The sequence below is a fragment of the Lonchura striata genome, chromosome 10 (genome assembly GCF_046129695.1).
Source record: "Lonchura striata isolate bLonStr1 chromosome 10, bLonStr1.mat, whole genome shotgun sequence".
NCBI lineage: Eukaryota > Metazoa > Chordata > Aves > Passeriformes > Estrildidae > Lonchura > Lonchura striata.
Window position 1 is genome coordinate 27,192,064 of NC_134612.1, and position 20,838 is coordinate 27,212,901.

General features: G+C 50.0%; 2 long non-coding RNA genes across 12 annotated transcripts; both read left to right on the forward strand.

Moving 5' to 3' along the window:
- The first annotated feature begins 341 nt into the window (after positions 1–341).
- LOC144246817 (uncharacterized) lies at positions 342–12,144 on the forward strand. Of its 10 annotated transcripts, none has more exons than XR_013340548.1 (7): positions 342–514; positions 958–1,962; positions 6,676–6,729; positions 7,220–7,339; positions 8,040–8,173; positions 10,081–10,383; positions 10,817–12,144. It is a non-coding gene; the product is annotated as an uncharacterized LOC144246817 (long non-coding RNA). The 10 variants fall into 10 exon arrangements; XR_013340552.1 differs by lacking the exons at positions 342–514; positions 958–1,962 and adding exons at positions 6,417–6,505; positions 8,951–9,121 and having other exon boundaries at positions 10,817–11,196; XR_013340550.1 differs by lacking the exons at positions 342–514; positions 958–1,962 and adding an exon at positions 2,175–2,189 and having other exon boundaries at positions 10,817–11,196.
- An 831-nt stretch (positions 12,145–12,975) lies between these two features.
- Positions 12,976–19,972, forward strand: LOC144246816 (uncharacterized). Of its 2 annotated transcripts, XR_013340542.1 has the most exons (5): positions 12,976–13,076; positions 13,801–13,967; positions 15,653–15,823; positions 18,679–18,981; positions 19,415–19,972. It is a non-coding gene; the product is annotated as an uncharacterized LOC144246816 (long non-coding RNA). The 2 variants fall into 2 exon arrangements; XR_013340541.1 differs by lacking the exon at positions 12,976–13,076 and having other exon boundaries at positions 13,104–13,967.
- Positions 19,973–20,838: the final 866 nt, after the last annotated feature.

A 20,838-nucleotide genomic window follows, 5' to 3' on the forward strand; every position in this document is an offset into this window, starting at 1 on the left:
CGCTGCTCCGTTCCATTCCCCCTCTCTCCCTCCTCTGTGCCCCGTCCCTCTTCCTCATCTGCCGGCCTTTCCCTTCCCCGCCCGCTTTCCTCCGCAGCCCGACCTCCCTCCCCGCCCTTTCGCATGTCCCGCTCTCCCTCCTCTCTTCCCGTCGCCCCTTCGCTTCTTTCCCCCGCAGCCGCGGGGCTCGGGGCGCCGGAGAATAAAGCCCCGAGGGCCGGAGCCCGGCGCCCCCCGGGCCTTGCGGGCGTCCCCGCACGGGGCCGGGGCTCTCGGCGGATCCCCCGCGCCGCTCGGACCCCGCCCCGGCGCTGCCGGACCTGCGGCTCCGCCGGCATCGCGCTGCGAGCGGCCCCCGCTCTGTGCCGTGCCGGCCGTGCCGCGTCCCCGCCGCCTCTGCCGCTCCCTCTTTCTGCCCCTGGCCCGCGACAGCGAGGCGGGGCGGGAGCTTCGAGCCTTCTGGGGGCTGCCCCCCCTTCCTTGTTGCGGCGGAGTCCCTTTCTGGGGGATGGAGGTGTGGGAAGGGCTGGAAGGGAGTGCTGGGCTGCTGTTCGGGGCAGTTGGACTCGTCCTGTGCCTTCTTCGGGGGTCAGGGTTAGGGGCTGAAGCCTCGGGGCTCTGATGTCATTTGGGGCACCCCAAGGTCCCCAGGAGAGGGACGCACACTGCGGTGGAGGAGCGGGTGGGTGGCGAATGAGGGGGGCGGGTCACGCTGGGTGCCGTCCCGCAGAGGGACCCAAAGCTGCCCCAAAATTCCCTGGGAGGGGTGTGTGTAGAATACTAAAACCTGGCAAGTGTTTCGTTTTCACAGCTATTGGTAAAGAATAGGAAGCTATGGCTAAACTCATTTGGAAAGAAGCCCTCTCTCGATCCACTCATTTGTATGCAGGAATGTAGGAAACTCTGACTGGGGACGGGCAGTAGTTTTGAAAATCATGCCCTATCGTTTTTCTCTAGGAACGAACCAAGCGAGTGCCCTGAAACCAGCGGAGCAAGGGGCTGAAGGGAACAGAAAGGGCTCCCGGCACCTTTTGCCTCCGTTCTCTGCCATTCCCCCAAACGTGTCGCAGTCCCGGAAGAGGCGTTTGTCATGCAGCCTGCCAAAATAAAGACCTGTAAAATCCTAGCTCTGCCTTTTGTTTAACGTGTTTTTACTTCCTATTTATGTCATCACAGAAACCAAGGAAGGAAGAAATGTGACTGGTTCCCACTATTGCTCCGTGCAGGCATTTTTAAAGGCTGCTGTACTTCTATCCTCTTTTTCCACTCCAAGCTTGACTTTTCCCCTCCTTTTTCGAGGTCTGCTGCTTTGGGTGTCCCAGGCAGGGCTGGGTTCCTCGGCAGGGGTCTTAGGAGTTGGTGCTGATTCTGCTTTTCACGAAGGTGTATCAAAGTGTGCCAGCAAAAGGACTGTTTTCTCCAGGGGAAAGCTTTCTCTCAATAACCATCAATGCATATATGTGTTTTAATCGTGTAACCAGATGGATTAAGAAAAGGCAACACCCATAGCAGATTTCCAATGAATCTGTGTCTGTGAGAAGTGGGCTGTGTGCTGGAGACGGAGAGACGCTGTTGGAGTGCGGCAACAGCGGCAGGTGTGAGCTGTGAGGATGATGAGGGCTCAGAGCAGCCCCAGGTGTGAGCTGTGAGGATGATGAGGGCTCAGAGCAGCCCCAGGTGTGAGCTGTGAGGATGATGAGGAGGGGCGGCTCCTGCCGGGGAGGAGGGGGGAGGGAGGAGGGAGGTTATTTTAGGGCGAGGGTTTGCCTTCGCTGGCTTTTGCACGGAGCTGCTGGAGGAGAGGAGTTTATGGGGGGCTCCCGGGGCTGTCTCCTGGAAGGACGGTGAGCGCTTTGGACAGGGTCCGGGGGATCCCCTGGATACACACTTGGGTACGTGGAGCATTGCTTAAAGGAGGAGCCGAGGGACAAACCTTTGTGCCGAGAAGCAGCAGCCAAGCAGGTGAGCCGGTGCGTCTTTGTAGTGGGGACTTTTCTTCTTTCCCTTTGAAATTTCGTCATCCTGAGTTTGAAATTTGTGGTGCTGCCCTGTGGTCCCGCCTTTTAAGAGGTCTGGATTGAGGTAAAAGCCCCCTTTTGCTATCATTCGAGGCAAGCCGCTTCTTTTCTGCTCTTCTAGGGGACGCAGTTGAAGGGGAGCCCACGTTTCTGTGCCCTTGTTGGGGTGAGGTGAGCGCCGCAGCGTGGCGTCAGTGTCGGGGCTTCAGAGGAAGGGAGCTGCAGCCGTGGCAGCGCTGGCAGGGCGGGGATCGGGCTGTGCCGCTGCATTCGGGGCGCTTCTTCTGCCCCCGGCCCGGCAGCGAAGGGTCCGGCGCGGAGCCCTGCCGGCAGTGCCGGGGCTGGCCGGGGCGGAAGGGGAGCTGGGCGCGGCTGGGCTGCCGCGGGCCCGCCGGAGCCGCGCCGGTGCGAGCCGTGCGGAGCCGAGCGGAGCTTTGGCCGGGCCGGCGGGCGGGGGAGGCGGCGCGGGCGCCGCGCCGGTGCCGGCCGGTGCCGCCGCTCCGTCCGCTCCGGGCGCGGGGCTCGGGCGCCGCCGGGGCCCCCCGGGCCCGGTGCCGGCCCCGCCGGGCCGGGGGCAGCGGGCGGGGGTCTGCCGGCGCGGCGCCGCCTCTGCCTGCCGGAGGAGCCGCTTTCCTGCCGGAGCCGCGCTGCGCCCGGGGCCGGGAGCGCGGCTCCGCATCTTCCAGCCTCCCTCGCTGCGCTGCTTTTGAGGCGCTCCTGAGGAGCTCCTGGGATCGCTGGCTTTTGATCGGCGTCGCTGTAGGAGAAGGGCCCCGGGCGCTTCTTGGTTGTTACGGTTCTTGCTTCGGGTGCTCGAGACAAGGTTTTTTTTTGGGTTGAGTGTTGTTGGTTTTCTTTTTGATCGGTTCTTATGTTTTTAAAGGATGTGTTTCTAAAGGTTTACACTGTTTTTTCTGGGTCGTAGCATGAAGTAGAGGGTCGTTTTTTAATTCGGTTGTGGAGGCTTTTATTAGCGCGAGTGCATAGTGTTTGTTTTGGTGGGCTTGAGGGAGTGTCCTGGAGTTAATCGGTGAGTTTTTTTAATATTGATGAGTGCATTCTTATTTATTATATTATAGGGGTTTCATTCATTTGGCTTATTTGATTGCCGTGTATGTTTCATTGTTGCAGAGAACTTGGGAGATATTGTTTGTGGTTACGTTTCTCTTTTGGCGACGTGTTTTTTTCTAGGTGGTATTTGTGTTTTGATGGCTTTAGGCAATATTTGTTTCTTGAGTTAGGAATACTTATTTTGTTGTTGTTAATATAATTTTTTTTTTTTTTTTTTGTAGCTTGATGTATTTGGTTGTTGTTTTTTTATTAGTTTTATTTTTGGGAACATGGGCATTTCCATGGTGGATCTCTTTATGTATTTATTTTATTTGGGTGGTGATTTTTTTGTTTCTTCGTGGTTCCGATTTTTTAATAGCTGTAATTATTTGGTGGGGCTTTTTAGTTAATTTTATGGAGCACTGTGTTCTCTTTATGAGTTAGTGTAGTGATAGAGTTTTGGTTATTATTTTTTTTAGAAACGTTGGGGGTCTCTTGTATGGGTTGGAGTACGGTAAGTTAGTTGGCTTTTTTTTTTTTTTTTTTCTTTTTAGTGGTTTTTGTGATTTGCTGTGTGGGTTTCTATCGGTCTTTTTTAAAACGGTTGTTTCGTTTTTGTGACGTGATAAGAGCTGCTAGTGAAAGGAGTGTAGTGCGGGTATTTTTGCTGGTAGTTGGTTGGCTGGTGGAGCCTTTCTGAATTTTTTGGACGGTATTGGTGGGAATTTGATGCTGTTTGTTTTGGCATTTTATTTTTAGGAATTAGATTATAACTGCAGTGTTTTAACTATAACTCTAATGAAACAAAACAAATGCATAAATATGAAAATGGGAATATAAAACTTCAATTTTAAATATAAACGGAAAACAAATTAAACATGTAACATAAATAATGCTATCCATTACTATTAGGTATTATATTGTTTGATGTAGAGTATTTTATATGTTTATATACATATAAATATCGATTATATACATAAATATCCATATAGAAATGTATAATTAATATATGTGGATATATGAATATTATAAAACAATAGGAATTAATACAGTACATAATGCACATTTTACTGTATGTGTCTTATTATAACACATTACATGTCATAAATATTATATATCGAAATATAGTACCTCAATATGTTGTGATAGAATAGATAAATACTTGTAAAAATCAAAAGTAGAAATATAGAAATATTTAAATATAGCTTAAAATAAAGGGGATTTTTCTTTTCTATTTGGTAGTAGGTAGGGATCTTATTATAAAAATTATAAATAGAAATAAAATGAAATTAGAAATCTTTGTATAGAAATATATTCTAAATACGTTAAGATCTATATAAAAATTCAAAGGTAAGTAAATATAAGTATTAGCGGTATGTACGAAATAGATAAATTATTATTAAAATTCTATCTTGCTACCTTATTATATATATGATATATATTTATAAATCAATATAAAGTAAAAATTCAACTGTGACTATAATGATGAAAAAAAAATATAAATATTCAAGCATCTTTTATAGAAAGGGCTTTTTTGTTTTTATTTGTTTAGAGGCAGGGTTTTAATGGAAAAAATATTAATATGCATTTTATTTTGTTATCATTCTAAATATGGAAATATATAATCAATGTATACTGGTGTGTATATAAAAATATAAAATAGAATTAAAAATAAGTATTAGGAAGAGATAGACTATAAATAACACCATACATCAATCTACATTTAAAATATAAATTTGAATATAAATGCGAAAAATAGAGATACATCTAAATGGAGCTTAAATAAAGGGTTTTTAAAAAAGTTTTTTACTTGGATCGAGGCAGGGGTTTATTTTAAGCAATATGAACCTTTTAGATATAGAAATCTAACTATAGAAATATGTAAGCAATGTATAAAAATATAAAATGTAACAAAATGGAACACGAATAAATGTCAGAAATCATAAAAAAAAAATTTCCATCAATATCCATTACAAATCCGAATGTGAATGTAAATATGAAAAATATAAAAATAAAATCGATTGAAATGCAGTTTAAGAGGAAAGGCTTTTTCTTTCGGTTCCTATCGGGTCAGAGGCAGGTTTTTTTTTGTTGGCGTTCTTGTCCACGCGGGATGTTTCGGGGCATTCGCTGCCGAGGCTTTTCCGGAGGGGACGGTGCAGTGCTGCCGCCGTGTGGGCAGAGAGCGGCACTGCAGCCCGCCGCCCGCGGCCGCCATCTTGGGAGTGGCTTGGCGCGGACTCGCTTGACCTTCTCGAGAGGGCGCGAAAAGGAGGACATTGAAATTCGAGGACCCGTGTCTGTTTTCTACACTGCCTGAATTGCCCGCACCGCCGGCGCCCCCCGACGGGATTTTCCGCGGCGGTTCCGATGCCGTGCATATGGGCTGTGGGGTCAGCAGCACCGCGACCGTGCGGGTTTTTGGCGGGAGCCGACAGGCATCGGCAAAACGCCTCTCTCCGTCAAGGTCCCCACGGCCCGGCTTCTTGCGAACGCCTTGGCGCGGGCTCGCTTGACCTTCTCGAGAGGGCGCAAAGAAAAGGATGCGAACATCCGGGAGCCGTGTCTGTCGACTGCTCTGCTTGAACACCACCCTGACGCCGGCGTGGCCCGGCGGGATTTTCCGCGGCCGTTCCACTGCCGTGCACACGGGCTGTGGGCTCAGTGGCTCCGCGGGCGGTCGGATTTCGAGCAGGCGCCGACCGGCATCGGCAGATTCGCCTCTCTCTGCCCGGCTCCTGCAGTGGCCGCCATCCTGGGCGCGGCCCCTGCCTCTGCCATGCCGCGCGGGGCGCCCGTCCCGTCCCCTCCCGTGCTGTCCCACCGCCTCCCTGCCGTAAAGCTAGAAATAAACAAAACCAACGTGGAAATATGTATAGGTTAAAAAGAAAGGGCTTTTGGGGCGGAGGGGGCGTTATTTGGTTCGAGGCAGGGTCTTTTAATTTCTGTGCGGGGTTTTTTGGGCCATTTATTTCTAAGGATTTTTTTTCCAAGGGGCTCGATCGCCGCCGCTCTTTTCCGCCTGCCTCCCCTCCGGGAGAGCGGCGGCCCCCGGGTGTGGCGGGTGGCAGTGCTGCCGCCTTGTGGACAGAGGGCGGTACTGCAGCCCCCCAGCCCGCGCCCTGCCCTTCGCCGCTGGGTGCCGGGGCGGGAAGGGCGAGGGGCGGGAGCGAGCGGCGAGCGGGGCGGTGTCTGTGAGTGAGGGGAGGGCTTTCTGTCCCTCGCCGACCGCCGTCCATACCGCAACACTTTGAGGCTTTTTGTCCCTCTTCGGTCGCCGTCCGTACCAGAATGGTTTGTGCTTTCTGATCCTCGCCGGCCGCCGTCCCCCACGTGACGCGAGCCCAGCGCCGCCGTGATGGCGGCCGGCGGTGGGACCGGGACTGGGTCCGGGCGGGCTCTGGAGGCGCTGCTGGAGATGGGATTCGGGGCTTGGCGTGCGTGAGGGCGGCGGCACCGGTGGGACATCGGGGGAGGGCCGGGGACAGCGGGGGAGGGCGGGCGGGAGCAGCCGGAGGGGACGCGGGCCCCCTAAAATTTCTCCGGGACCCCCAAAAAACCCCCCGGGACCCCCCCAAAAATAACCGGGAGCCCCCCGGTCCCGCAGGGTGCAGGCGCTGGCACTGACCGGGAACCGGGGAGTGGAACCGGCCATGGACTGGTGAGGGGGGGACCCCAAAAACACTCCCGGGACCCCCAAAAAACCCCAGCGGGATGCCCCAAAAACAGCCCCGGGACCCCCAAAAACAGCCTCGGAAACCCAAAAATTCCCTTCAGGAGCCCCAAAAATCCCCCGGGAACCCCCCAAAATTCCCTTCGGAACCCCAAAACCACCCCTGGGGCCCCCAAAATTCTACTCAGAACCCCCAAAGTTTCTCCCAAAAACCCCCTGAGACCCCTAAAATTCTCCCCAGGACTCCAAAAGCCCCCCCCGGGATGCCCAAAATTCCTTTTGGGGCCCCAAAACACCCCCTGGGACCTCCAAATTTCCCTTTAGGATCCCTGAAATTCCTCCTGGGACCCCAAAAACCCCCTGACACCCCAAAATTCCTCCTGGGATGCCCTAAAAACCTTCCAGAATCCCCCAGGAACCCCCCCAATTTTGGGTCCCCCCCCTGATTTGGGGTTCCCCCCGGTTTTTGGGTCCCCAGGCTGGTGGCTCATGAGGACGACCCCGACTCGGACCCCGAACTCCCCCCGGGTTTGGGGGCACCGCCCTCGGGCCTGGGGGGGCCCCATCAGCCGCCGGACACCAAGGACGAGACCCAGAAGTGAATTTTGGGGGTTGGGGGGGAATTTTGGGGTTTGGGGAGGAAATTTTGGGGTATGGGGAGCTCAGAGTGGTTAATTTGGGGTTTCAGGGTGGTTTTGGGCAGGGTTTTCGGGTATTCTTGAGAGGGCTTTGGGGTATTTTTTGGTGGGTTTTAGGGTATTTTTGGGTGGATTTTTTGGGGTATTCTTGGGAGGGTTTTGGGCTGTTTTGGGGCATTTTATGGTGAGTTTTTTGAGTATTTTTAGGAGGGTTTGGGTATTTTTGGGTGGGTTTTTTGTGGGTATTTTTAGGACGATTTTGGGGTATTTTTGGGTGGGTTTTGGGCTGAAGGCGGCTCGGCGGCAGCACCAGAGAAGGATGGCAGCAGCGAGGGGAGCCCGGCAGGGCCCTGGCTTTGCCCGCCCCTCCTGCTGCCCTCCTTGGAATGGTTTGAGGCATTATGGGGTTATTGAGGTAGAAATAATTATTTCGTTGTTGATAATTTAATGTGGTTTTTTTTTTGTTTGTTGTCGTTTCATGTATTTGGTTTGTAGAGCAGGAACTGTAGACAGAATCCTGCAGAAGTAGTATGGAATTTGTCTTCCCAAAACCTACCCGGCTTCCAACCACTTTCAGCATGTGGTCTTCCTTAGCAGCACATGGTTCCCCCACACTTGGGAGCCGGTGCACTCTACTTTTCTCTCCACCTTTGCTGACAGATCCTGCTGAAGGCTGAGGACAAAGCCCTACCCCTACACGGACAAGGCAGCAGACCTGGTTCGGGACGCCAGCGTGCTCCAGGTTGCTACAGGACTCGGATCAAACATCAGCATCCCCGTCTCTCACGCTGATGGTATGTGGTAACCCCTCTAAGAACAGAATTCCAAGACTTGGGGCTACGTTTTCTAACCCTAAGCAGCAAACTGGGGATGGATAACTCTAGAAATCCTGTCCTGTAAGGACCTCCAGGATTCAGCCCTCCATGTGTCCTTGGTATCAGAAGCTGGAATTGCAGAGTTGCCACTTTACCCCCAAACGTAATTTTTGATGTGGTTGTGCCACTTTAACGGTATTTGAAATCTCTCTTCGTGCTCTTGCAACAGCATTTTCGAACCACAATGGAAATCTAGTCCTTCTGCCTGGGGCTGCTCATAGAATCATGGAATCGCAGAAGGGTTTGGATGGGAAGGCTCCTTTTTTTTAAAGCTCGTCCCGTTCCACCCCCTGCCATGGGCAGGGACACCTTCCACCATCCCAGGATGCTCTAAGCCCTGTCCAGCCTGGCCTTGGACACTTCTAGGTATCCGGGGGCAGCCACAGCTTCTCTGGGCAACCTGTGCTGGAAAGCAGCATTGAAAGCCAGAGTGAAGTACAGCTGTGATTTTTGTGCTGCCCCTAACATTGTATTGCCTGACAAATGTGCCTTTGGGTTTTTTGATTGGGTTTTTTTTGTTGGTTTTATTTATTTTTTTGAGGGCTTTTTGTGTTTGTTTTGTTCGGTTTTGGTTTGGTTTTTTTTTTTTTTGAGAACTAGAAAGATACCTTGTGTTCCTGGAATGTTGCATTCTACGTCTGTTATTTTCCCAGTAAGTCTGGATCCTCTGCTTACATTTTTTCCTTCACTTATTAGATGTCGTGGATGTGCTGGCTGTTCTGATGGAGGGCAGTGATGGCTTAGATGAAGAAATTGGGTTCTCTTAAAATGAAGATATGATTATCCAAACATTTCACTTCAGTGCTGTTGTCCCTGCTGCATTAGCAGCCAGGAATATACTGTTGCTTTAGTCTGAAAATGGAACAGGTACAGGGGTTTTTTTAATGTTTTATGTGTAATTTCCAGCAGTGGAGTGAAAGTGGCATCATTTCTGCCCTCTTGCAATAATTTTTTACCATTTATCATTTTTTACCTTGAGGCATTTTATTATCTTCCCTGCAAGCAGAAGGAGGTGCAGATTCACAGTGTTTTGTGCTCAAGAGGGGCATTGAAGCTCTGTAGGTGCGTCTGCCCTTTTTCCCTGACCCTAAAGAGAAGGGACACTGTCCCTGCATGGACAGTCTTGGTCTGGAAGTAGTTGGCCTCAGTAACACAGCGTTTTAAGGGCAGAGCGTGGCGATCAGGAGAGGAAGGTGATTCTCGTGCCTGTGGGCAGCTCTTCCCGAGATCAGGGAGAGGGGACTGCATTGTTAAGTAGGAAGTGGATGCGTTTCCCAAGGGAAACTTCAGAAATTAAGCTCCAAGGGCAAATACTGCGAGGTTCTACCACCTCCTTGAGGACAGCGTTAAAACCACAGGGGCATCAGCAGAGCTTGGAGCAGGACTGGCCAACCCCAGAGCGCCTCACGAAGCCCTCTGTGTGTATGTGGCAGTCGAGTAGCACCTGGGGGGTGCTGAAAGTCCCAGTTCTGACAGAAAATTCTGCTTAACTTGTACACGTTGGCTGGGTGTGTGCCCCCAGTACAGCTCGGTTCTTCTCTGAGGCGGTGCCTGGCAGGGTCCGTCCCTGTTAAGAGACGGCTGTGTTTTTGGCACAACACAGCAAAGGTGGATTATTTGCTTCAGCAAGAGCTGATGATGTCTGGAGGGTTTTTCAGGCACCTCAGCAGCCAGGAGCACGTGTATAGTTCACTAGGAACACTTTTTGATCTTGTTCAGTTCTTTTCTCCATGAGGCTCTGTGGGCTGCTGGCAAGGCCCAAAGTAAGGAAGGTTGTCCCAGTGTCCGTGCTCATGTCAATAGTTTAATTTATTTGGCTTTTCTAGGAGCAGATGTCGTGGAGGACCTTGGTGCTGTTTTCACTGACCTCCTGCACTCTCCGAGAGAACCCCTTGCTCCCTGCTTGACGCTCCAGCTCTGTGACAAAGATCCCGAGTCCCTGAAAGCTGCTAAGTATCCTCAGCTCTACCAGTTTAACCGATACTATAGACTCTGGATGCCCAAGCAGTCCCAGGAACCTGTGGTATGGAGTCCCTGAAGTCGCTGAATTCTTGAGCCAGTATTCCTATAAAATCCTCGCAGTCGACAGAGGTTACATTTCCATCAGAAACAGCGTTTTTATTGAGGAGGTAATTCTGCATCTCTTGTTGATCCTGCTGGGGACACATGTTTGCTCCAGGGCTTTTCTCTGATGGCACAAGAGGTCTCTGTGGTGTTTGGGAGGCGATACCAGGGCTCAGGGCTCATACAGAGACTCCTCACCAGGCACAGCAGAGCCTGGTGTGCGCTGTGGCCTCTGTTTACAGCACCTGGAGTTCCCCCAGGTGGGTGGAGGATCACAGGCCCCTGGGCTGGGTTTGGTGAGTTTTTCTAAGCTCAGCAGTGTGAACACTCCAGACGCCCCTGGGGAACCTGCTGGGCAGCTCTGTTCTAGCAGGACTGCATGCCAGTGTTTCCAGAGATTCAGTTCAGGGCTCATCTCAAAACAAAGGTGGCTGAAGAGATTTTTGTTTCATACTCATCGCTGTTTTTCTCTTATGCTTTTTGTTTCGCTTTAAACAGTTTGAAAACCACAAGGAGGTCAGCCAAGAGCCTCCTGTGGCACCGGATTCTGTATTTGCCACTTTGTTGAAGGGAGCCTGGGAGAGAGGAAGCAGTACCTTCCTGGAAGATGGTGTTCAGACAAAGTAGAGAGACTTGGCTTCCTGGCTCCCCCAACCTGAGCAGCTTTTGCTGGGAGTAAAGCACGTGCTGCTGTACCCGAAACCCACAGTGGAGAACTTCTGCAGATAATAATGTAGTTATCGTTGGTTTACTTTATGGCACAAGTTACAGATGACTTGGCTGCTAAAACTTAGGTTCCAGTGCTGTAGCTCTTTTTCCTCGACTCGGCTCCGAGGGTACGCAGCACCGTACAAAATTATACCTAATTTGTAAACAAATGTCAGTTGTTCTGATTATTGAAGCTGGGCTTTATTGAGTTGAATCCGGAGTGTGTGCTGCACCCAGGTCCTTTGTACAAATAGGGTACTGAGGGTGGGGGAACCAGAACTGCACATTCCTTGTGATATGGATGGGATTTTGGGGGGGGGGGGGTTAAATTAAAAGGAGATGCAAAATGAGGGAATTGCTTTTAGATGTAACTATTCTTGTCCTAAAGGGGCCACCAGCTCTGTCCCGAGAGCTGAGTTACAAGTGTGTGTGTTGAAAGAGCTGCAAGCCTTTTAGGGGCTGCAGTTTGTGTGCCGTGGAATGAGGTGCCCTGAGGAAATGTGTGAGCCGGAGGGAGCCGGGGCCGGGCGGAGGGAGCCGAGCTGTGGGAATGGGCGAATGGAGGCGGGCGCGGGCGGGACTAGGCGAGCGTGGGCGAAAGCGGCCGAAAGGGGCCGAGGAGGCGAGCGGAGCCGAGCTCTGCCGAGTTCAGCCGAGGCGAGCCGAGCTTTGCCGAAGAGGCGAATGGAGGCGAATGCGGCCGGAAATAGCCGAGCGTGGCCGAAAGTAGCCGAAGCTGGCCGAGGAGCCGAGTCCAGCCGAACGGAGCCGAGCTCTGCCGAGCGCAGCAGCCCGGGCGGGGCGGGGCGGGGCGCCGGGGCGGAGCCGGGGCGCTGGGAGGGATCCCACTCCTGTCCCTCTCCCTCCTTCTCCGTGCTCCTGCCCGTATTCCCCTCGGTTATCTCTCTTTCCCCCGTTTCCTTGTCCCCCCCAAACCCGGATCCTTCCTGTCCTGTCCCTGCCCCGCTGCTCCGTTCCTTTCCTCCTCTCTCCCTCCTCTGTCCACCGTCCCTCTTCCCTCCCCTGTCAGCCTTTAAATCCGAATTATAAATATGAATGTGTATATAAATATTAAAAATATAAAAACAAAATACATTGAAATGCAGTTTAAAAGAAAAGGTTTTTTCTTTTGGTTCTTGTTGGGTTAGAGGCAGGGTTTTTTTTGTTTGCGTTCTTTTCCGCGCGGGATGTTTCGGGGCATTTGCTACCGAGGACGTTCCGCAGGGGACGGCGCCCGTTCTTTTTTGCCGCCGGCCCCGCCCCGCGGCCCCGAGGCGAGCGGCGGCCCCCGACGGTGGCGGGCGGCAGTGCTGCCGCCTTGTGGACACAGGGCGGTACTGCAGGCCCCCAGCCAGCGCCCGGCAAAACCACCGAGACGGGGCGGGAGGAGCCAGAGCGGCCCCAAAACCACCGAGACGGGGCGGGAAGGGCGAGGGGCGGCAGCGAGCGGCGAGCGGGGCGGTGTCTGTGAGTGAGGGGAGAGCTGAAGGCGGCTCCGCGGCGGCGCCGGAGAAGGATGGCAGCGGCGAGGGCAGCTTTCTGTCCCGCGCCTGCCGCCGTCCATGCCACCAAGCGTTGCGGATTTCTGTCCCGCACCGGTCGCCGTCCGTACGAAATCGCGTTGTGGCTTGTTGTCCCGCGCCGGCTGCCGTCCGTACGACAACGGTTCATCTCTATTGTTTTTGAGGACTTCTTGTTCGTCTCAATGGTGTTGTGGAATTTCCGGTTAATCTCCATGGTTTCTGGAAAACTTCCGCTTAGTCTCTATCGTTTCTTGGAACTTCCGGCTCATCTCTATGGTTTTTGGAGGACTTCATGTTCGTCTCTATGATCTTATGGAACTTCCGGTTCATCTCTATGGTTTCTGGAGGACTTTCTGTTCGGCTCTATGGTTTCAATGGAACTTCCGGCTCGTCTCTATGCTCCTGGAGGACCTCCCATTCATCTCTATGGACCGTCCCTGTGGTCGCTCCTGCGCGTGCGCGGCCGCCATGAGGGACCGGACGCGGGAAATATGACATGCGAGAGTCCAGATAAAGGGGAAAAAAAGGTAAAAAACGGGAAAAAAAAAGCCAAAAAGCGGGACAAGGAGCCCGGAATCGGGATGGGGGAACGCGGAAACGGGGGGGAAGTGACCAAAAATGGGTAAAGAGCCCAAAAATTAGGGAAGAATGGGCGAAAATGGGATCGGGGAGCTCGGAAATTGGGGGGGAGTGACCAAAGTCGGCGAAAGAGCCGAAAAGTGGGAAAAAGATCAGAAAATGTGGGAAAATCGCACAAAGAAACGGTTTAGGAGCCCAAAAATGCGGGAAAGGCAAAAAATGGGGAAAAAGCAAAAAAAAAAAAAAAAAAAAAAGGGAAAAGTGCCCAAAAATTCGGATCGATGTGTGGAGAGTTTTGTGGATGAGTGGCTTCGGGAGAGAGGCCATGACTACTTGCAGTTAGTGAAGCGGTAGCTGAAAATTGCAGAGTGCAGCAATAGCGGATGTAGCAACAATATCACACGTCCTTGGGTGAGCTGGTTCCCAGCAGCAGAACGGTCAGCAAAGAGATAAGTGTAAGGGAAAACAAAGCAAGCAGAGAAAGCCCCAAAGGCGAGCTTGACCTGTTCTAGAGACACCAATGAGGAGCCTAAGTTTTGCAATATGCATGAGCTTCATTATAACGGGTATAACTGTACATGCGTACTTAGAATAAACTGAAACTTGTTGGCATTATAGAATGGGCTTTTCTCCCGTTATTTTTCCCCAAAAATGGTGACCTCGACGTGATAGGCGCCACGGTGGAGTGATGAAAAAGAGTTCAGGTCCTGATGCAGCCAGGACGGCAAAAGTGCTGAATTGAAATAGAGTGCACCGTGCCCCAGGTGACTGCAGAGGCAAGCCTGGCCGATACGTGCTGCCGACGACCTCGGAGGGCTGCAACAGCGCTGACAATAGAGGTATGGAGAGGCAAGCAGCATATGATTTATTTACTGCATTCTTGCAGAAAAGGCAGATTAAAAACATTGATTTACATAAAGATCTGCCAAGGTTATTAACATATAGGTATGCTAAGGGGTTCTTTATAAATCCTCATACAGTACATAAGTTGTCTAAGTGGCGTAAGTTTAAAGATAAACTATAAGAAGACATTTTAGATTATGATAAGGCAGCCAAAAAGCTAAAAAAGTTGTAAAAGGTAGTTCACAATGAGTTATTACAACATCAGGCAGAAAAAAAAGCTGCTGCACAAGCAACGTCACACTAGAGAAGAATAAAAGTTATAGCAGAGAAAATTAATTACCTAGTATTTCCATGCCACCTGCTGTGTCTACAGTGGAGTTACCTCCATTGCGACCCGTGCCTGAGGACACGGAAACAGAGTCGCGTTGTGAGCCCACGGCTCCTCCAGCCCCCCCAAACAGAGATCACCGGTTTGTCAGAGTTTGTCTGTCAGTAAATCACCCCCTAAGGCAAAGTCTGACCTAACAAAGGCTCTGGCCAGAGAGCAAAAAGAAGTTTAGGCAACTCTAACAAAAGAAAAACTAAACAAAGAGAATAAGCAAACTTTAGAACTAGCAGCCGACTTAGCTTATCCTATAATTTTTCAGCGGCAAGCGAGCAAAAGGTTACCAGCTCAAATTACACCGTTAGATTAAAAAATTGTTGTCACAGTTGCAAGCTACAGTGAGTCAATTTAGAGTAACTAATAAACCAACTCAGCAAATACTAAATTATATTTAGAGTACTAATATATTGTTACCAAAAAATTCTAAAAGTCTTGCTAAACTTATTTTCTCACCGCATCAGAAACTTTTATTTAGTGCACACTAGCAAGCAGAAGTTAATAAAGCTGTAGCTATGCAAAAGCAGCCTAAAGATCCTCTTCACAAAGTAACTATAGATAAATTGATAAGCTTAAGACCATGTTTTCGCACTAAGGCACAAGCTATGCTAAAACCTAAAAAATGTCAAAAGGCAATGCAACTAACTCAACAAGCTATAGATAAAGTAAAAGACCCAAGAAATTTACCAGCATATATAAAAATTAAGCAAAAAAAAAAACCAAAAAACTTTTAAAGCATTTATTAATAAAGCAACAACAGCAGTAAAAAAAAACTAGAGTGCCTAAGTTTATACATAATATATTTATATATTTATACGTTAAATATATATTTATACGTTTATACGTAAATCATTAAATTATTAATTAATTATTAAAGCAGTATGCTTTACAAAATTGTAATACTTCTACAAGAAGTATACTAAATACATTAAAAACTAATTAAACTATAAAAAATACACTAAAACAGATAACTACTATACCAACAAAGCCACAAACATTTTTAGTTAAAACTATTAAAATACTAAAGGAAAAGTTACAAAAGCAAGCAAAAGCATCACAAACACAAGTGTTAACTGCCCTTACACCCCTCCAAACATCAGTAACAACCCAAGAAAGTCCTCAAGGGGGCCGTATAAAATGTTTCCATTTTGGTGGGGTTTTTTGTTTGTTTGGTTTGGTTTTGGTTTTTTTGGGGGAAACTAAAAAGATACTTTGTGTTCTTGGAATGTTGCATTTTACCTCTGTTGTTTTCCCAGTTAGTCTGGATCCTCTGCTTACATTTTTTCCTTCACTTATTAGATGTCGTGGATGTGCTGGCTGTTCTGATGGAGGGCAGTGATGGCTTAGATGAAGAAATTGGGTTCTCTTTGAATGAAGATGTGATTATCCAAACATTTCCCTTCAGTGCTGTTGTCCCTGCTGCATTAGAAGCCAGGAATATGCTGTTGTTTCAGTCTGAAAATGGAACAGGTACAGGGTTTTTTTAATGTTTTATGTGTCGTTTCTAGCAGTGGAGTGAAAGTGGCATCATTTCTGCCCTCTTGCAATAATTTTTTACCATTTATCATTTTTTACCTTGAGGCATTTTATTATCTTCCCTGCAAGCAGAAGGAGGTGCAGATTCACGGTGCTTTGTGCTCAAGAGGGGCATTGAAGCTCTGTAGGTGCTTCTGCCCTTTTTCCCTGACCCTAAAGAGAAGGGACACTGTCCCTGCATAGTCTTGGTCCTGGAAGTAGTTGGCTTCAGTAACACAGCGTTTTAAGGGCAGAGCGTGGTTCAGCAGTAACTGCAACATAGCCCATGCTTCTGCAGCACAGACCTCAAAAGTTCTACACTCCTGTGGACCCTCTTTGTAACTAAGGACAGTGGAAGTCAATTGCCACCTAAAAAGAGAATTTATTTTCAGATCGAGTACTCTCCAAAACTAGCTCTCAACATATTTGACAACACATTGTGTTGCCAGTTTTGTAAACCTAAGCAGTGGAAAAACAGGAAAGCAACATAAAATGATGTAGTTTTCCTTTGATATATGTGACCCTGTCTCATTCACACCGTGTCATAGTAATTTAAATGTGCATCTTGTCCCTCATCTTTAGCAGAAGAATGGTTTTTCAGAACACAACCATAACTTTCTCCATACCAATTAAACACAATTATTCTTGAAGGCATTTTGCAGTGTGTAGATTCCTTTTGGGTATTACAGCAATTTAAGAGTACCTCACTTTAGGTAAGTCAGTTCTGTGAAGGATACTGGTTACTTAACCAAAGGTATGTCTTCAGGTAGAGTTAGTTAAATTAAAATAAATGTCTCCTGGAATTTGCCTCTAGTGATGAAAAAAGTTTATTAAAATCAGTACAAGCACATTGCTAGGCAAATCCTTAATACTTATCAAACTACAGTGAAGTCACTAGAATCATTCTTAACTTGAATTAGCATGTTGTTGCAGGCCCTATAACTCTGTTGAGTAGGAGAAGGAGAAGATTTTACCTAATTGCATTCATCCATACAGATGTCTTTTGTGGACCCATTTAGGCTAGTTGACTAAATCTGGCATAAAAGATAGCACAGAGATTTTAACTGTTGAAAAACTCTGAGCAGGAAGTGTTCCCACAGTGCAAGAATCCTTTGAGTCAGGGTGCTTTAATAGTGTAATTCATAAGTTGTCTAGAGGAGGAATAGAAGGAAGTTAAACTAAGCTACCTTTAAGGAAGATGAATTAAACCTCATTAGAAGTCTGTATGGACACTCATTCTGCAAATTAAAGGAGCAGGAAGGAAGGCAATTGATGGTGCTTCAATTCTCCATCAGAGGCCTAAGAATAATGTATCTTAACAGTTTTCTCTTCTTAATTCAGTTAGTGTATTTTCATTTCCCTGAATGACTCCAGGTAGACAAAGGCACAAGGGAATAGTGGGTTTTGAATTGCCCAGGATACTACAGGTGGAGGTCCTCAGGAAGTGGCATGTGCTTTTTGGCTGTTGCCACAAACCATGGAGCTTTGAGCCATCCCAGGTGCCAGCAGCACCCTGAGCAGTGCTTACCAGCACCTGGCACTGGTAAATATTCCTGGCACAAAAGATTTTCTCTCCGTGGCCAAGCTGTGTCCGTGCAGGTAGCAGGGACAGCCACGCCATGGTCAGGGTTGCTGCTGCAGCACATCCCATTCTGTCCCGGTAGGATTCACTGAGCGCTAGTCACAAGAAGAGTGTCTAAAGTGATTTCTAAGAGAAAAGCTGCATGGGGTCAAACATGATCTTTCCTGTGGTTTTTGTAGCCAGCTCACCGTCAGTTCCCAGCACTGAACCAGGGCAGGGTGTGCCGTAGCTTGGCTCGTCCCTGAACGGGTGCCACCGTGCCTCTCCCTTCTTACTGCCCAAAGCTTTGTGTCCAGGCACAAGGGGAGTAGAGAAGCTTCCTGCCAGGAGATTGAGAGGCAGCCCGTGTGCTCATTCTTCTGCTCCATGAGCCTTTCCTGGCAGAGACGGGGCTGCATGGCGCTCCCTGCATTTGGAGCACTGGTACTTGCTGATAGCACAGCTTCTTCTCCCATCCTCTTGCTGGCTGCGAGGTCCTGTTACCTTCCCTCATGTTACCTTCTAAAGAAAAGGGGCACTGTCCCTGCATGGACAGTCTTGGTCTGGAAGTAGTTGGCCTCAGTAACACAGCGTTTTAAGGGCAGAGCGTGGCGATCAGGAGAGGAAGGTGATTCTCGTGCCTGTGGGCAGCTCTTCCCGAGAGCAGGGAGAGAGGACTGCATTGTTAAGTAGGAAGTGGATGCGTTTCCCAAGGAAAACTTCAGAAATTAAGCTCCAAGGGCAAATATTGCGAGGTTCTACCACCTCCTTGAGGACAGCGTTAAAATCACAGGGGCATCAGCAGGGCTTGGAGCAGGATTGGCCAACCCCAGAGCACCTCACAAAGCCCTCTGTGTGTATGTGGCAGTCGAGTAGCACCTGGGGGGTGCTGAAAGTCCCAGTTCTGACAGAAAATTCTGCTTAATTTGTACATGTTGGCTGGGTGTTAGCTTGGTTCTTCTCTGAGGCGGTGCCTGGCAGGGTCTCTCCCTGTTAAGGGCCGGGCGTGTTTTTGGCACAACACAGCGAATGTGGATTATTTGCTTCAGCAAGAGCTGATGATGTCTGGAGGGTTTTTCAGGTACCTCAGCGGCCAGGAGCACGTGTATAGTTCACTAGGAACACTTTTTGATCTTGTTCAGTTCTTTTCTGCATGAGGCTCTGTGGGCTGCTGGCAAGGCCCAAAGTAAGGAAGGTTGTCCCAGTGTCCGTGCTCATGTCAATAGTTTAATTTATTTGGCTTTTCTAGGAGCAGATGTCGTGGAGGACCTTGGTGCTGTTTTCACTGACCTCCTGCACTCTCCGAGAGAACCCCTTGCTCCCTGCTTGACGCTCCAGCTCTGTGACAAAGATCCCGAGTCCCTGAAAGCTGCTAAGTATCCTCAGCTCTACCAGTTTAACCGATACTATAGACTCTGGATGCCCAAGCAGTCCCAGGAACCTGTGGTATGGAGTCCCTGAAGTCGCTGAATTCTTGAGCCAGTATTCCTATAAAATCCTCGCAGTCGACAGAGGTTACATTTCCATCAGAAACAGCATTTTTATTGAGGAGGTAATTCTGCATCTCTTGTTGATCCTGCTGGGGACACACGTTTGCTCCAGGGCTTTTCTCTGATGGCACAAGAGGTCTCTGTGGTGTTTGGGAGGCGATACCAGGGCTCAGGGCTCATACAGAGACTCCTCACCAGGCACAGCAGAGCCTGGTGTGCGCTGTGGCCTCTGTTTACAGCGCCCGGAGTTCCCCCGGGTGGGTGAAGGATCACAGGCCCCTGGGCTGGGTTTGGTGAGTTTTTCTCAGCTCAGCAGTGTGAACACTCCTGATGCCCCTGGGGAACCTGCTGGACAGCTCTGTTCTAGCAGGACTGCACGCCAGTGTTTCCAGAGCTTCAGTTCAGAGCTCATCTCAAAACAAAGGTGGCTGAAGAGATTTTTGTTTCATACTTATCACTGTTTTTCTCTTATGCTTTTTGTTTCGCTTTAAACAGTTTGAAAACAACAAGGAGGTAAGCCAAGAGCCTCCTGTGGCACCGGATTCTGTATTTGCCACTTTGCTGAAAGGAGCCTGGGAGAGAGGAAGCAGTACCTTCCTGGAAGATGGTGTTCAGACAAAGTAGAGAGACTTGGCTTCCTGGCTCCCCCAACCTGAGCAGCTTTTGCTGGGAGTAAAGCACGTGCTGCTGTACCCGAAACCCACAGTGGAGAACTTCAGCAGATAATACTGTAGTTATCCTTGGTTTACTTTATGGCACAAGTTATAGATGACTTGGCTACTAAAACTTAGGTTCCAGTGCTGTAGCTCTTTTTCCTCGACTCGGCTCCGAGGGTACGCAGCACCGTACAAAACTGCACCTAATTTGCAAACAAATGTCAGTTGTTCTGATTATTGAAGCTGGGCTTTATTCAGTTGAATCCCGAGTGTGTGCTGCACCCAGGTCCTTTGTACAAATAGGGTACTGAGGGTGGGGGAACCAGAACTGCACATTCCTTGTGATATGGATGGGATTTTGGGGGGGGGGGTTAAATTAAAAGGAGATGCAAAATGAGGGAATTGCTTTTAGATGTAACTATTCTTGTCCTAAAGGGGCCATCAGCTCTGTCCCGAGAGCTGAGTTACAAGTGTGTGTGTTGAAAGAGCTGCAAGCCTTTAGGGGCTGCAGTTTGTGTGCCGTGGAATGAGGTGCCCTGAGGAAATGTGTGAGCCGGAGGGAGCCGGGGCCGGGCGGAGGGAGCCGAGCTGTGGGAATGGGCGAATGGAGGCGGGCGCGGGCGGGACTAGGCGAGCGTGGGCGAAAGCGGCCGAAAGGGGCCGAGGAGGCGAGCGGAGCCGAGCTCTGCCGAGTTCAGCCGAGGCGAGCCGAGCTTTGCCGAAGAGGCGAATGGAGGCGAATGCGGCCGGAAATAGCCGAGCGTGGCCGAAAGTAGCCGAAGCTGGCCGAAGAGCCGAGTCCAGCCGAACGGAGCCGAGCTCTGCCGAGCGCAGCAGCCCGGGCGGGGCGGGGCGGGGCGCCGGGGCGGAGCCGGGGCGCTGGGAGGATCTCCTCCTGTCCCTCTCTCTCCCGCTCCATGCTCCTGCCCGTATTCCCCTCAGTCACCTCTCTTTCCCCCGTTTCCTTGTCCCCCCCAAACCCGGATCCTTCCTGTCCTGTCCCTGCCCCGCTGCTCCGTTCCATTCCCCCTCTCTCCCTCCTCTGTGCCCCGTCCCTCTTCCTCATCTGCCGGCCTTTCCCTTCCCCGCCCGCTTTCCTCCGCAGCCCGACCTCCCTCCCCGCCCTTTCGCATGTCCCGCTCTCCCTCCTCTCTTCCCGTCGCCCCTTCGCTTCTTTCCCCCGCAGCCGCGGGGCTCGGGGCGCCGGAGAATAAAGCCCCGAGGGCCGGAGCCCGGCGCCCCCCGGGCCTTGCGGGCGTCCCC